The 17858-nt window shown below is 43.9% G+C and overlaps 1 protein-coding gene and 1 long non-coding RNA gene across 6 annotated transcripts in view; one reads left to right on the top strand and one right to left on the bottom strand.

Annotated features, from left to right (window-relative positions):
- The window catches only part of LOC147140332 (uncharacterized), a 58226-nt gene extending 46235 nt beyond the window's left edge, over nt 1-11991 (top strand). For both annotated transcript variants that reach the window (XR_015088509.1, XR_015088508.1), the window contains exon 3: nt 1833-11991. This is a non-coding gene — a long non-coding RNA (uncharacterized LOC147140332). The remainder of the gene's footprint in view (nt 1-1832) is intronic.
- LOC147140331 (uncharacterized) overlaps nt 1-17858 on the bottom strand; it is a 94169-nt gene that overhangs the window by 52435 nt on the left and 23876 nt on the right. The gene's annotated exons all lie outside the window — the stretch shown is intronic.

Raw genomic sequence — 17858 nt, 5'->3', positions numbered from 1 at the left:
CTTTTTTTGAAGGGGGGGGTGAAATGCCGAAACCTAAGGAAAGTGATAGGTTTCGCAGACTACAACGTGACAACGTGAAGGAAACGATCCTGCAGCAAGCATGGAAACAGCGTACAGTGAAGATGGACGAGAGGCAGATCTATTTTGATAATGACTACTCCCCGGAGCTGCAAAGGAAACGCGCCCAGGTCAGGCCAACCCGAACAGGTGTAGCTCCTTAAGCCACTTGATTAAAGCTGGTGTGGCTGGATGTCAGGGGGGAGATATAAAAACCAAGGAGCAGAGACAATGGGGGAGGAAGAACAGAGAAAGAACTGGACAGAAGCACGAGGGAGCAACTTGAGAACAGACTTTAGTTGGAACTATTTGTAATTTTTGAAAACCTAAGTTGATACCTTTCCAAACTTCACTTTTTCCACATACTGGCATGTGACAAAGTTAACAAACATTGATTTTGTTGAAAATCTGGCGTAATAAGACTCCTCTTGCCCTGGTGGACCCTTCGTGCTGTCACATATGGTGAAGGATGCGGGCACTGGGGTATAGAGGTGGATGGTGAAGACTGAAGACCATGATGAACTGATCCAGCAGCTTTCTAAGCTCCACATAAGTCATTCCAGCCATCAAATGGAACGCTTAATGCATGTGCTGTTGGTGACCCAGAAGGCACAGCAGGAAACCAATGCGGCCCTGCCCTAGCAACAAATAAAGGCCTACCAACCCGAAGAAGAGGAGCTGCACCACTTGGCAAGGGCTGCACCCAAGGCAAGTGATTTCATCCCGGAAAGGGGGGCGACTGATTATGTGGATGCGTATCTCCATGCCTTCGAAGCAACAGCAACACAACAAGGGTGGGCAAAAGCACAGTGGGTTGGTCTCTTGGCGCCATTTCTCTCAGCAGAGGCCCTCAAGGCCTATCAGGACTTAGAAACTGACATAGCGCAAGATTATGAGCAAATAAAGGCAGAGATCTTGAGCCGACATGGCCTTACAAAATTCAGCATGGCACAGCGCTTTCATGGTTGTATAAAAATGATGCTCCTCCTCGCTCCCAGATGCATGAACTCATTAGAATAACCAGACAGTGGTTAGAATCAGAGAAGAAGAACCCTGTAGAAATAATAGAGATGTTAGTAATGGATATTTACGAACTCTCCCCTATGAGGCCAAAAGCATAATAAGGCAGCAGAAATTAACAACGGCCAGGGAACTAATAGATGCAGTTGAACAGTTCCAAGCCACATGTTAAGGCTGCCTCAAAAAGGGTCTGGAGCAACAGTGTGTCCCTGCCCCAGAGTGCATCCTCCAAGTGGCCCCAAAACAAATCAGATCCCTACTTTCAACCAAGAAGAGGGTGGCAGCCATCTGTGCAGCAACAAGGAAGAGTCATAGAGTCACGGCAATGCTATCGTTGTGGGGAAGTAGGACATATCTCCTGGCAGTATGGAAAGTCAGACGCATCTATCCCCACAGCAGCGACGGCTAGTAGCACACACACCCACTTCGCCACCCTACTGGGGGAAAGTGGGAGCCCCCGACCCACATGTCCTGTCAAGGTAAATCATCGCGTTGTTCAAGCCCTGCTCAATTCCGGAAGCGCCAGAACCCTGGTCTTCCTTTTCTGAAGGAGAACAAGTACCTGTTGTCTGTGTTCATGGAGATATCCGCGAATACCCTACAACCATGGTGAAACTCACCACCACTTAAGAATAAGAATAAGAATAAGAATGCCTTTATTGATCCCACAGTGGGGAAATTTTGATGTACATGTGGGAGTGATAAAGACCCTTCCTGTTCCGGTACTGATTGGCAGAGATTGCCCGGCTTTTCAGATGCTGTGGCTTGAAGCACAGAAGCGTAGAAAACCCTGAAAACAGTGCACCAAAGTATTAGCGGCTGAAGTAATTGGAACAGGGGGACTCGGCAGGCTACGGACCCCAATCTGCATCCAGCGAAGACAACGCGGTCTACCCAACAGCCGAAGTGCCCCTTAAAGGTCAATATGGAACAGCACAATTACAGGACCCCACACTTTGCAATGCTTTGAAAAACCTTCAGATAATAAAGGGTACTTTGGTACGATCCCGGACCACTCTGACCTACCCCCACTTTTCAGTGAAAAACGGTCTATTGTATCAAGTAGTTAAAAGTAATGAAAAAATAAATGAAGTTACTCGTGCCTCAAATACACCGGCCCACAGTTTTACAGTTGGCCCACACACACTTAATGGGGGCTCATCTGGCTTCACCAGAAAACTAAGAAGAGTACTACAGAGGGGTACACAAAGAAATAGAAAACTACTGTCGCAGTTGCCCAGATTGTCAATCGAATGCTCCAAAACTGTCATACAGGAACCCACTCATCCCCCTACCTATCATAGAAACCCCCTTTGAGAGGTTGGGAATGGATATTGTGGGGCCACTGCCTAAGAGTGCTCGAAGACACCAATACATACTGGTGATCATACACGATGCCACCCGGTACCCAGAGGTCATCCCACTGAGAAAAGGGTTGGCCCCCATACCTCCGCACCCCTCACACTTAGCACTGGCTCCACTCAAGGCTGCGTGCTGAGTCCTCTGATGTTCACCCTCTACACTTCAGACTGCTCCCCACTCCACACCAGCAACACCTTCATTAAGTATGCAGACGACACCACAGTGGTAGGCTGCATCACAGGGGGTGATGAGTCCGCTTATGAGGTGCAGCAGCTGACCGTGTGGTGTAGATAAAATAACCTGCTCCTGAACACATCCAAAACAAAGGAGCTCATCATTGACTTCAGGAAAAACAAATCGGATGTTCAGCCCATTCTCATTGGTGGGAACTGTGTGGCAAGGGTCAGTGACTTCTGCTCCCTGGGAGTCCACATTGAGGAGAAGCTGACCTGGAATAAGAACACTGCACAGGTGGCTAAGCACAAAGGCACAAAAAAGACTCCACTTCCTGAGAATCCTGAGGAAGAACAACATCAGCCAGAGACTGCTTGTGTCTTTTTACCGCTCCACCATGGAGAGCATCCTCGCCTACTGTCTGTGCACATGGTTTTCCAGCTGCACAGCGGCAAACAGGAAGGAACTCCAGAGGGTCACCAAAACGGCTGAGGTCATTGGGTGCCCGCTGCCGACATTAGAAGACCTTCACAGGTCTTACTGCCTCAGGAGAGCCAGGGCCATCTTGAATGACTCCTACCAACCGGGCCATTCCCTGTTTGTGTTACTTCCATCTGTGAGACAGTACAGGTCCATAAAAATAAGGACAAATAGACTGAAAAACAGCTTTTTTTCCAACTGCGTTAAAAGCCCTAAACAATCACTCTGTGTAACACGTGAACTATGCTAATGCAACAAGTTCCAGTTCTCAATATGCATATATCTCGCAGTAACCTCACAACATGCAATATTCAACTCAGTTGAACTTAATATCCACTCAATCTGTGTTCTGTAATGTGCCTTTTTTATTTTTAACAGTGAAAACTTGATTCTTTTATTTATTTATTTATTTATGTGTGGGTGTACATGTATACATGGTACATGTATGTATGTGTATATGTACATGCATATATGTGTGTATATGTATGTGAATGTATGCAGATGTGTATATGTTTTTAGTCTTTGCATTGAAAGGGCCTGCACTTTACTTTTTCGTTGCACTTGTTGTAATGATAATACATTTGAATCTGAATCTGAAAAGCGAATGTTAGCCAAATAGCCAAAGAACCTTTTCTCTTCAGCAGCAGAGTGGGATTCCCAAAAGAGATTCTCACACACCAGGGTACCCACTTTATGTCACGAGTTACCAGGGGGTTGTGTACTCTGTTGCAAGTAAAACAGTTGAGAACCTCTGTCTACCACCCTCAAACGGATGGTTTGGTAGAGGGATTTATCAAAACTCTCAAAGCGATGCTGAGAAAAGCTATCGACGGGGATGGAAGAAATTGGGATCAGATGCTCCCCTATCTTCTATTTGCGATAAAAGAAGTTCCTCAGGCTTCCACTGGCTTTTCAACATTTGATTTGCTCTATTCCCACAAACCTGGGGGACTGCTGGACATTGCCAAAGAGACATGGGAAGAGCAACCCTGCCCTCACCGTACCATGATCGAACGTCTAGGTGCGATGAGAGACAGAATGGCTGCTGTAATGCCCATTGTGAAAGAACATATGATAAAAGCCCAAAGAGAACAGTGTGGTACGTATAATAGAACAGCCCAACCCAGAGAGTTTAAACCTGGCGATAGAGTTCTAGTGTGTGTGTTTGGATCTCCAGCCACACACGCTTAATGGATCAGGTCCTGCAACTTCATCGAACCTATGCAGCAGCATACCTAGATGATGTAGTAATTCAGAGCACAGACTGAGAAAGTCATTTAGCACGGGTATAGAAGCTTCTGGAGTCCCTCAGACAAATAGGCCTTACAGCTAACCCCAAGAAATGTAAATTGGCATTCAGTGAGACAAACTATCTGGGGCATACCATCGGGCGAGGGCTTGTGAAGCCTCAGGAAGCGAAACTCTCCATCATTCAAAGCTGGCCAAGACCAGTTACCAAGAAACAAGTGAAGTCATTCTTGGGTTTAGCTAACTACTATAGGCGATTCATCTCTAACTTTGCTGCGATAGCCGCCCTCTTAGAGATTTGACAAGTAAGAGACACAACCGGATGATCAAGTGGAACCCCATGGCAGAAATTGCGTTTGGCGACCTGAAGAGGGCCCTGTGTTCGACGCCTTTGTTGACTGCCCCAGACTTTAACAGGGAGTTCGTGGTCCAGGCAGATGCCTCGGAGGTGGATCTGGGTGCTGTTCTGGCCCAGGTCAATGGAAGTGAGGAACACCTGATACTTTACTTAAGTTGAAAGTTGCTACCGAGAGAGAACTACACCATAGTGGAAAAGGAATGCCTTGCCATTAAGTGGGCTCTGGAATCCCTCAAATACTACCTATTAGGAAGGAAGTTCACGTTGGTGACTGATCATTCCCCTTTGCAATGTATGGCAAGGAACAAGGAAACTAACAGCAGAGTGACTAGGTGGTTCTTAAGCCTGCAACCTTTCCACTTTTCTGTTGTGCATAGGCCAGGACCCCCGCCCCGCCATACCTCACCAAACAAATCCATGATTTTGCAATCAAAACACTTCATTTATTCCAAAAGGGCACTTTAGAAAGCACGAGCAGCGTCTTTATAAAAGGACAGACAAAACATAAAGAATAAAGTTGCACATAAAGTGCAAAATCTCTATATATAATCCGCACAATGTACGTTTGATCCTAACGCGTGTCAGAGGCATGATCAATTCACCACCTTACCGACTGCATCGCTGAATGTTCTTGTCCCCAAAATGTACGTACGGATAGGCTAAAGCGTACGTACATGTGCGCACTTTTTCCCCTCAATTTTTGGGGGAGAGGGTCACGTACTTAACGCAGCACATGCGTACGCATCTTTCACACCTGTTTTGTGCGCACACAGCTTTGATTAGTCCTGTCGCTGTACACTTGCGTAATCTTTCCGTTCCGTTTTTTTTTTTTGATAGGTCACATACTTTGCGCAGGAAATTGCATACGCATCTTTCAAGGCCCCCTGTTTTGCGCGTACGCAGCGTTGATAAGTGAGACCCCTGGGGAGACCGGTTAAAAGAAAGAAAATACTAAATCAACATAAAGCATTGAAATGCTCAATTGCAATGCTACAAGGAAGCCATTTGAATGAAGCAGAACATTTGAAATTAAGGAGGGATTGGGTGGAACAAACATATGGTGCATTGAACGAAGGAGGAAGAAAACGTGGCGTCAGGAGGAATGTTTTTTTTTAACTGTGAGAAGGTACTTAAAGACAGGGAAGGCAGTTACATTGTGGTTATAGGTACATGGGCAGAATAGGGTCCCTTTCTTGAACATATACGCACCAAATGAGGACTGTCCATTTTCTTTAATAATATGGCAGCCAAACTGATGGATGAAGTAGGAAGGAATAATAGTGGTTTTGTGTATTGAATTCAAAGGTTGACCAATTACCTGCTGGGAAGCGATGTCAAACTGATTGATAGAAAATCTGTTGCAGTTCTGGGAATGATGGATGGAATTGGCTTGATTGATGTGTGGCGATATCACCACCCCAGAGACAGAGACTTCACATATAGGTCACAGGTATATGGGAGTTGATATGTTCCTTATTTCAAAGGCTGATGTACATAAAATGATGGAGTGTGAAATAGAACCGATGACTGTCAGATCGTGTTGAAAATAAAGTTAGATCAAGAAAAACAATTCCGATACTGGAGACTTAATGTCTCAATATTAAACAATCCTCAAATCCAACAAGAACTACGTGCAAGGCTGAGCGAATACATGGATTTAAATGATAATGGAGAGGATTTCGCCATCTATTTTATGGGATGGCGCCAAAGCTGTTACGAGGACACATCATTCAAATCACATCAAGATTAAAAAAACAAAGAGAGACAAAACAACTTGCATTAGTGGCTGGAATTCAACTGTTGGAAAAAGAACACAAAACGTTGGGATGCCGGGATACATTAGAATTGTTAAATCGGGAAAGGGAAAAGATGGACGAATTACTTACATACAAGGCAGAGGGAATGTTCCGATTCATGAAAAGAAATTATGAAAACGGGAATAAAGAAAATAGATTATTGGCTTTTCAGTTAAGCAAAGCCCAATCGAACCAGGTGGTACCCAAAATTAAACATCCTGTTACACAGAGAACGACCTCTCAACCGAAAGAAATTGCAGAAGCATTTGTTGACTATTACAAAACACTGTATGAATGTCAAGTAGTAATGGGGAAGAAGGACAAAATAACAAAAATTCTAGATTTGATTCAACCGAATAGACGGGATGAGGCCGAGATGATGTGCTCCCCCATAATGGAACAGGAAATAATAGATCAAATTAGTAAATTAATGGCTAATGCTTCTCTGGGGGTCGATGGGTACACGGGGGAGTATTATAATGTTTTCGCAAAGGAGCTGGCCCCAATTTTGTGTCGGGTGTATAATGCTTTAGATGCTAAGGATCCCCCAAAAACCTGGTCTGAGGCAATTATACACAAAGAAGGAAAGGACCCTTCTCAGTGCATAGGTTATCGGCCTATAAATTTGCTGTCAGGATTTAAAAATCTTAACTTCTATCTTGTTAGATAGAATACAAAGATACACAGAGAAATTAATCAAATTTAATTTAACGAAACTTTGAGTTGGATCCAGGTGTTTTATATGAATCTGCGGTCGAGAGTTAGGGTTAATGGGCATTGTTCCAATTTCTTTGAGCTGAGTAGGGGGATGAGACAGGGGGATGCACTTTCGTCTATTGTATTTACGCATAGCATTGAACCCCTCGCAGAATTGTTCAGAAGAAATCCCCTTATACAAGGAATAAATGATGAGGGTGGATAAAATAGCGCTGATGACATACTGTTATTTGTTGAAAACCCAGCCCACTCAATCTTTTGCAAAATCTTAAGGATTATGGTCAAGTGTCTGGCTTTAAAATTAATCTTAATGAATCAGAAATGACGATGGTGTCTGGGGTATGGCCTAGTCAGCTTTTCTGACTGTGAAGTTGCTTAAGAATGTTCTATATATATTTTGTGCATTTCTCAGAAACATTCTTCATTATTCACTGTCTATACATCTTTTGCTGTATCAGTCTAAGGCCCTCCCACCTATGACGCGTACAGGTACAAGATAAAAGCCAGCCGCGACTGGGAGGGGGGGGGAAGAGCAACAGTGGAGCCGAGAACACACGCACTCTGTGTTCCTCCCTTCTCTCTCCCCCCGCTGCAGTGGTATAAAATTGTACATTGTCTCTGCCTGAATTTCTTTTTACATCTGATGACCGGCCACACGAGGTCTACCCACATTTGGACCTCACATTAATTGGTGCCGAAACCCGGGACCCACATCTGGACGGTCCGCCGACGCTGGATTGAGGACACCGAGAATCTGTCGACAGCGCTTCCCTTTGTTCGAGGCGGGTCTCCTCCTCCGGCTTCACGGCGGTTCGCCCGGACACTGGGTCCCACGAACCAGGCCGGCATCAGATAATCAGGTAGGGCAATCTACTACACGTTTTTGAATTGAAGAAAAAAAAAAAAGAAAAAAACAGCACAGTATCAGGTTGAATTACAAAGCAAGGAGGTGGGGGTTGGCGGCGCGCAACAGGGGGTTGGCCCTCGGAAAAGAAAAAGCCCAGCTGGCAATTTATCATCCAGATAACCCAAGAAACCATAAAAAAGGAATTAGAGTTGGTTTATATTTAAGTGTAAAATAACGACTAACATTAGTTGGTGGTAATAACACTTAACGGGATCGGGTATCTGGGTAGTGGAAATTAAACGTTGGTGTCTACGTAACAGTGGCACAAAGAGAAAGACCAAACCCACCTACAACCCACCTACAAATCACCTACAAATCACCTACAAATCACCTACAAATTACCTACAAATCACCTACAAATTTCTAAAAGAGTATAAAATAATGACTGAGTGCTGTAAGGAAGCGTGTTTAATCATAATTTTGTGAGTGATTATAAGTAAAATCAGAGCTCTGTTATATATAGATAAAATAAAGTGCACTCTGTCTGTGTCTGTGTGTGTGTGTGTCTGTGTGTGTGCGTGTGTGTGTGTGTGTGTATGTATGTGTGTGTGTGTGTGTGTGTGTGTTAGATCAAAGCTTTGTTCGACTGTTTAGGGCATTGCCCAATTGTTTGGTTTGCCGAATTAAAGATGGGGCAAACCCAGAGAAAAGCTTTGTTGGAAAATAGAGACGTGAAGTATATGGGAATGGTGAGCGAGGAGTATGTGAAGTATGTTGTAGGTTGGGTGAGAAAATTAGAATTTTCTCCCGTTTTGGCTGATGTTCCTAACAAAGAGGAAGTGAAAAGAAAGTTAGTGAAGGAAAGAAAGGAAAAAGCAAGTAAAGGGAAAGAGACAGCGGGAGTTGAAGCCCAACTCCGTGCCATTGATGCATGGATTGCTCAGGGAAAGAAAAGACAAGGAGAAGTAGAGCAGAAGAAGCTTAGAAAGGAAGTTTTGCGTATGAAGATAGTTGAAACAGAGGAAACAGGAGTCAGAGTCAGACAGAGGGCTTCAGGAAATCAGCAGGGGGCAGCTCCACACGTGACTGAGGACAAAGAGGATGCATATGAAGTCCCACCAGGAGAGACGGGCCAACAGAGCACAGGCCCCCCCATTGAGAGAGTCACAACTAGAGGGAAAAGTAAAGAGCCCCCTGGCAATAAATCAAAGAAGAACAAACAAGCCCCCCAGTCTGATGTAGTTGTATATCAAAGAGCTCTATATCCTCCATTGCCTGAGCTGGAGCCTATACCAACGTATCCCATGGTAGCCGTAGCTAACCCAGCATTTGGAACCATTGATGATACCACAGGCCAACCACATCAACCTACTATCTTAGTGTATAGGCCATGGACCGAAGAAGAGAAAAAAGCAGTGTGTGCTGGTATCCCCCTCATTGAAGAGAATGCTCAAAAGTGGGCTGATGCTATTATGGATGGCATAATGGAGGGGACAGCAAACTTCACCAAAAAACATTTCCCAAATTGGAAAACTGCTTCAGTCACCGATCTGATGGGTTGGATCATCCATGCTGAAACTCTGAAAAAGAAAAAGCAAGCACAGACATTCACCGTGTATACTCAACCTCAACTATCAGCTCCAGTGTACTATCAAGACAGACCAGTTAGGGGGAGAGGCCGAGGAAGAGGCAGAGGAAGATTTGCCTCCTACGACGACGCCTGCTACAATTGTGGAAAGAAAGGACATTTGGCCAGGGACTGCAGATCCAAACCAAAACAAAAGAGACCAAAACCTATTGAAGAAGAACTGTATGAAGACTGGCTAGGAGAACACTTGTTTGAGGAGGAACCTGAAAGTCAAAAAGAAGACATCTACAGGTTGCCCCTAAGCTGGACAACCACCTTCACTCCGAGCAAACACTTAATAGAATGAGAGAAGAAGATTCTGATCAGTAAAGAAGAACTGTCAGAAATCATCGGCCTCACAGAAGCTTGTAAATTGTTCAAAGACAAAGAAATAACAATTTACACTGACAGCCAATATGCCCACTCGACTACACATTTTTGCAACAATGTGGGCCAGAAGAGGCATGAAAACATCATCAGGAAAACAAGTGCAGCACGCTGACCTTCTCACAGAACTGTTAGCAGCTGTACCACTGCCAAGACGACTTGCTGTGTGCAAATGTAAAGCACACACCAAAGCCAAAGACATTGTTTCACAAGGAAATGCAAAAGCAGATGAAGCAGCAAAGAAAGCAGCATGTGGAACACAAAAGAAACTGCTCCATGTGAAGGACATTGATAATCAACAAGCTAACACAATACCAACTGAAGTATTAAAAGACATGCAAGAACATGCCCCAGACAAAGAAAAACACTCCTGGACAAAGCTCCATGTCACCAAAAGCCAAGATGGACTCTACCATAGAGACAACAAACCAATTATCCCTAGAAATTTGTTTCAAGCAGTAGCTGTATTGACACATGGGAAAGCCCACGTGTCAACAGGGGGGATGATGGCTATGGCAGAGAGGGCATTCACAGTACCACTAGGACTACATACCTATTTTAACATTTTTTGTAGGTCATGTATAGTGTGTTGTCGTCATAATGTCCAGGGAAATGTCAGACCAAAAAGAGGGAAGTGCCCTGTAGGAGGTTATCCGTTTGAAGTAGTTCACATGGACTTCATTGAGCTAAGTAAGAGTGGTCAGTATCAGTACTGTTTAGTATTAGTCGATTCTCTTACCAAATGGGTTGAAGTTGTTCCAGCCAAACATGCAAATGCACTCACAGTGGCAAAGGCCATCTGCAAACACATCATTCCAGACCATGGGATCCCTAAGGTCCTGTGGAGTGATAATGGGACGCATTTTGTTAATGATGTTGTAGATCACATGGCCAGTCACCTCGGTATTCTATTAAAACATCACTGTGCATATCACCCACAAAGTGCAGGTTTGGTAGAAAGAACTAATGCGACAGTAAAGCTGAGATTAAGAAAGACTATGGAAGAAACAGGCAAACCATGGCCAGATTGTTTAGCCTTAGTAAAAACATACATGAGAATCACACCCACTTCCACTGGCATCACACCATTTGAAGCAGTACACGGTAGACCATTCCACCTCCCACTCTGGGAGGGCCAGCCATGCTCAGACACAGTAGGAGAAGCAGACCCACTCACCAAGTGGCTCTGCAACCTGTTCAGAGAAAAAGAAATTGTGAGAACAAATGATCTGCCTGTTGTGTCTGATTCTTCTGTGCAGGAGATGCTGACACCTGGTGACCTAGTTCTGGTGAAAGTGGTGAAAAGGAAAACCTGGTCGAGCCCACGCTGGGACGGCCCCTTCACAGTCCTACTCACCACCCCTACTGCAATAAAGATCGCTGAGAGAGACACTTGGATTCACCAGAGCCATTGCAAAAAGGTCACCGAACTGAAATAGGGTTAATTGGACTCTTAGGGTCAGTTGAACTCTTGCGCCACACCTACAAACATGGCCTGGCTGTGGCTCTATGGAGCTGTCATCGTCCTTGGACTAGGAACGGTCCACCTCACAAACGCTGACACTACACCCAGCATTAAAAAACAGATCTGGGGCCCAGAGACGTCACGACGCCAATGCCCAACATGGCCCAACACAGTAATGGAAGACCAGCCATACACAGCATGCATCCCACGAGCCAAAGGGGAAGCAACGCTGGATATCCCTTTGAATGGTTTGAGATCACTGTGCACAGAATGTGAAAATATGGGAGGCAACAGATATGTACTAGGGACACGTCTTCTTTGCATTATCTGTTCAACTTGCATTATCCCATTGTCCAAGAGAGCAGTCAGTAGGCTCCTTGTCGCCCAAATGTATCATTATAATTTGATAAACCTCAATGATGATGATGATATTAAGGATGATGATGATGCTGATGATGTTCTCATGTGATCACTGAGATTTTTCTTTAACTTCATGTTTTGTCTATCACCAGACCAAGAAGGTTCTCGCCCTCATGGGAGGGGGGAGGTGGGGAATTTCCTCTACAATATATACGCTACAAATAGGGGTAGGGGTTTTCGCCCCATCCTGGTGATGGACCGATTGTTGTGTTTTCATTATGATGTGTTTACCAGAAACCTTTGGATGGTATTCATTGATGTTCTTCGAAATTCACAACAGGGGGGAAATGTGAAGTTGCTTAAGAATGTTCTATATATATTTTGTGCATTTCTCAGAAACATTCTTCATTATTCACTGTCTATACATCTTTTGCTGTATCAGTCTAAGGCCCTCCCACCTATGACGCGTACAGGTACTAGATAAAAGCCAGCCGCGACTGGGAGGGGGGGGAAAGAGCAACAGTGGAGCCGAGAACACACGCACTCTGTGTTCCTCCCTTCTCTCTCCCCCCGCTGCAGTGGTATAAAATTGTACATTGTCTCTGCCTGAATTTCTTTTTACATCTGATGACCGGCCACACGAGGTCTACCCACATTTGGACCTCACACTGACCTTCTGCAGAAATAATCAGGGCTTTAAGTATTTGGGGTGCACGCTCACCCCTCAACTTTCACAATTATATAAAGCAAATTATAATAAATTATTTGAGACTTTTAGGAACGAACTGGAAAGATGGGATGTACTGCTGTTATCCCTTTTGGGTAGAATAGAGGCCGTTAAAATGAATGTGCTTCCCAGACTCTTGTTCTTGTTCCAATCCATCCCGGTTGGTGTCCCGTCATCAGCCTTCCATATACTTGACAAGCTTTTATATAAATGTATATGGCAAATATGAGAGCAAGGGTGAGACTTAAAACAGCCACTCTCTGGAAGAACAGAGGTGGTCTGGGTCTCCCCAACCTATGATAGTATTTTTGGGCTTTGCAATTGACAGCAGTTGTTGCATGGATCACCAATGCCAAGGAGAGCTGGGCTGGATAAACAGAGCAAAACTCAATGCCAACTGTTCCTTTATCAGTGCTAGTGTTTTTGAATACCCAGTCCCAAAGGAAACTGGAAATTAAAAATGTATGTGTGAGGCACACATTAAAAATATGGTCAACAGTGCAAAAAAGATTTAGACAGTGTGTGGCTCTTTCACGGGCTGTACAGATTTCTAGAAATCCGGACTTCCCTCCCTCAATGGGAGATATCACCTTTACAAGGTGGGTGAACAATAACCTGAGAGTTATCGACCAGTTATTTTATGACAATGTGTTTCTGCCATTCTCCTATTTAATAGAGAAATTTTTGCTTCCCCAAAGTGATATGTTCAGAAATTTTCAGCTTAGACATTATGTAACAAACCAAGAAGATTGGAATATTATTAAAAGAACTCCATCCAACTTTGAAATTTACTTTATCAATGTAATCAAAAGTCGGCTGCCTACCAAAAAGCATCTTTCCCATATATACAGATATTTGTTGTTGGATTCAACAGACAATACTTTATATACGTTATTATTGAGGATGGAGAGTGGAAACAAATATGAATGGGGTGTCATAAGGGTATTGGCAGTAATGTATGGAAGGAATTTGACTGGAAGATGAAGACAAGATTTTTAGGACCCTTGGTGGTGTCCAAATTTATAAATAACATCTGTAAAATATTGCTGGAGGGGATGTGGATTGGTTATTGGAAAGAGGTTAAGAGTGAAATTGATAGAGCACTGGGAATCAATTTATCATTCAACCCAAAACAGTTCCTTTTTGATCTTCCGTCTGTAGCTGATACTTACAACAGAGACCAAAAACACCTGCTGCATATACTCTTGATGACTGCTAGGACAAGTGTGACAATAACCTGGATGAAACCTCAGCCACCCAGGATGACACTGTGAAAGCAGAAGCTCTAGGGAGCTTTATGAAATTTAGGCGTAAACTGCAAAGTTACAATCAAAGACATATCTTTGATTGATCAGAATACTGCATATCTGTAATGTCAACATTCATAGAGATACATATCTATGTTTCTTTTTAGTATTTTTCTGTCATTCTTGATGTCCAAATTTATTTGCACGTTTTTCGTGTTTTTGATTTCGACTTTTTTTTTTTTTTTACTTTATTTGGTTGTTTTGTCAAGGAATGTTCGACACTATTGATTTATAAAAATAAAGTTAAAATAAAAAGTAAAAGTGATTCACAGGTTTTCCAATTTATATTTGCTTCATTCCAATATTCCACCCCAACAATAGAAACCAATATTATAAAATTATAAATAATAATTAAACAATATTGAGACTTACGGATTTCAAAGAGCTTTTGTATGGAGTGAGGAAGATTGTGTTTTTGCTCTAAACATTAGTTGCATGATTTTATAATAATATAAGTCTTTTAACTTCATAACATTTGATTGAAAAAGATTGGGTCTGTATGTGCATAGTAGTAAGTCTTATTAATAATTCGTATTGCTCTCTTTTGCAAAACCACATTTGCATTTATTGTACTTTTGTGGGTAGATGCCCACAATTCTACGCCATAAGACGAATAGGAAAAGAATAATAAATTATATGTAAGGCTTTATGAAAAAAATAGTAATATTCCGCTTCCGTCAAACCTTTGACAGGAGACGTCACACAGGAAGTCCAACCTTAACCACGCCCCTTTCGTGACGTCACGTCCGCTTGTAGCCCCGCCCCATTGATGGTGTCATTTTGTATTCCGGGAGTAGAGCCCCCCCCTAGCCACACCCCTTTGTAGTACATACGTCCCGCCCCTAACCACGCCCCCATGTAGTCCATAAGTCCCGCCCCTAAACGCGCGCTTTGATGGCGTCATGTTGTAGTCCACCCCTAAATACGCCCAATACCTCATCTAACCACACCCCTTTGTAGTTCGGAAACGCAATTTTACCCCTAACCCCGTCCCGATACAACACATCCAGTCGGTCATTTTACATTGCCATGCATCGTTTCCAGTCGGCCATTTTGGCGTGACCTCACTTCCTAGTCCCCGCCCTTTAACACGTCATTTATGATTAATGCCCCCTTCCGGGATGACCAAATATGGGTATGGATGACATCATGCTTCCGCCTCAGCGGAGTTCACGAAGAACATGCCCGGGCATGTTTTGAACGGTGATGTCACCCCGAACATGTACAGACATGTTTTTAGGCTGCTGCCATCTTTTCCGGTCTTTACGGCATAACCAAATATGGGCATTATGCTTCCGCCTCGTTCAAGACATGTTCAGACATGTTTTGAACGGTCATGTCACCCTGGGCAAGTACAGACATGTTTAGGCAGCCGCCATCTTTTCCGGCATGCCCAAATAAGGACTTCCTCTGACATCATGTTTCCACCTCATTCAAGGCATGTACAGACATGTTTTTAGGCTGCCGCTATCTTTTCCGGCATGCCCAAATATGGATGGATGAGATCATAATCCCGCCTCATCCAATGTAACAAAGGCACATGTACAGACATGTCCTGGCAGTCGCCATCTTTTCTGGCATGCCCAAATAAGGACATTATGCGTCCGCCTCATTCAAGACATGTACAGACATGTCCTGGCTGCCGCCATCTTTTCCGGTATGACCAAATATGGATGGATGAGATCATACTTCCGCCTGAAACATGAAACTCATTGTATCGCCTGGGGTAGATGTCCAGGCTTGTTCAGACATGTTTTTAGACCCTCCCCTCATCTACGGGGTGCAACCATACACTTGGGTCCAAACAGAAAGTAATACAGATCTTCATGAAGGCATCATGATTGAGGGGATGTGTATTTCTATTCATAAAGGCTGTGGATCAAACGCTCATCAAAAATCAAGGATTTATTTGGAAAGAAGACAACACCCGCCCACTGAATCATTGACTCAAACCTGGTCTTTTTCCGCCCCTGCCGCTGGAATATGGGGTTACACATTTGCCTATAAAACAGCAGAACTACACCTGTCAAGTCAAGTCAAATTTATTTATACACCTGTACATCATTTTGCATGCTTGGTTATGTTTTTTTTAAATTGACTGAGAATCGCAACCCTTATTGTTCTAGTACACTTTGTTAAGACGTTTTCCATACAATTATGAAGTGACCACTTGATTGAATTCATCTTAGCGCAATACCACGTCATCTACACATGTGCCTATGAAACACCTGAACTACCTGTGTACACCATTTAGTATGCTTGGTTATGTTTTTTTTTTTAATGAGAACAGCAACCCATATTGTTCTAATACAACATGTTAGGACGTTTGCCATACAATCGTGAAGTGCCCACCTGATTGAATTCATCTTAGCGAAATACCACATCATCGACACATGTACCAATGAAACACCTGAACTACACTTGTACACCATTGTGCATGCTTGGTTATGTTTTTTAATGACTGAGAATAGCAACCCTTATTGTTCTAATACAGCTTGTTGGTTCATCTTTCATACAATCATCAGGTTAGTAGTGTACAATTAAAGCAACATAATTGTGAAAAGTGTGTGCGTATGATAAGTCTTACAATGAGGAGCTTTGTTCATCAGTGGTTATACTTTCGCTTTCACGTTGATAATTAGGAAGTTAGCCTTGGAAAAATGTGGGGGGGTGTAGGCTTATACAGATTTTATCTCGTCAGGATGGGTGAGAAAACCCAATATTCCAAATAACCCACGACCTTTCAAATCGTAATTTAAGAGTCAAATGCAGAGAGGTATGAACGGAGCGGCACGAGAAGAAGAAGAATCTCAGTGGAGCACCATCTCAAAGAAACTCAGAGACAGACAGACCATAAAAATATGGACAGTAAGTACATACTTTAAAATACTTCTCCTAGTTTCATGACTAACACGAGTTGATTTAATCTAAATATGATCTTGTTTTACATTTAACTGAACGCGCATGAATAACACTTGTACATGTTGTCATTAGCTATTGTTTTAGGATTTTAGCTATCCATGCATTCATGAATAACACTAGTTTACGTACTTCCGGCACCGCGCGAGTGGCAGCCCGCTACAGTAGCTCCGGCTCATCGGTGAGCCTTTTCGTGTGTTTTTGTTCTTTAATATTACTCTACCTCATACCTTTTTCGTATAATTGATAGTCGTAACTTGCGTAGCAATGGACACCCAAACTGCGGTATTCTTGCTGCTGCTGATGGCTATTTTTTGCGCGATCGTGTCCGGCGACTTGGCTCGGAGCCGAGCCCCCATTGTTTACAGCCGGAATCAGCTGTTAGCACTCCGTGCTAACCATGCGCCGGCTCCCGGGGCGAGACCCGATATCCCCCGTGAGCTGAGGAGGAAGAGACGGGGATCTCGTGCGGGGGTTAAACGCAGGGAAAGGAGGAGACGATACCATCCCGTCCTCCCGTCTCTTATCATGGGGAATGTTAGATCGCTCCCCAACAAGATGGACGAGCTAGCGGCGCTTACCCGGCACGAGAGGGACTTCCGGGAGGCTAGCCTGATGCTATTCACGGAGTCGTGGCTATCAACGCTAACACCGAACGCGGTCGTAGAATTGGACGGCTTCCAAATCATACGCGCGGACAGGACGCTGGAGAGTGGAAAGAGGAAAGGAGGAGGGCTTGCTGTGTTTGTGAACGATAGATGGTGTAATCCTGGGCACATCACGATTAAGGAGCAGCTTTGCAGCAGGGATATTGAGCTGCTAGCTGTTGGCATGAGGCCATTCTACATCCCGCGAGAGTTTAGTCACGTGATCGCGGTGACTGTCTACGTCCCACCAGCTGCCAGCAGCGACACAGCCTGTGATGTCTTGACTGCAGCAGTGAGCAGGCTACAAACACAGCACCCAAATGCCCTGGTACTCATCTCTGGTGACTTCAATCATGCCTC

This window comes from Filicampus tigris, chromosome 10 (genome assembly GCF_054856515.1).
Source record: "Filicampus tigris isolate MCC_2025a chromosome 10, RoL_Ftig_1.0, whole genome shotgun sequence".
NCBI lineage: Eukaryota > Metazoa > Chordata > Actinopteri > Syngnathiformes > Syngnathidae > Filicampus > Filicampus tigris.
The sequence above is the reverse complement of the archived record's forward strand: the minus strand, read 5'-3'. Positions and strand labels throughout refer to the sequence as shown.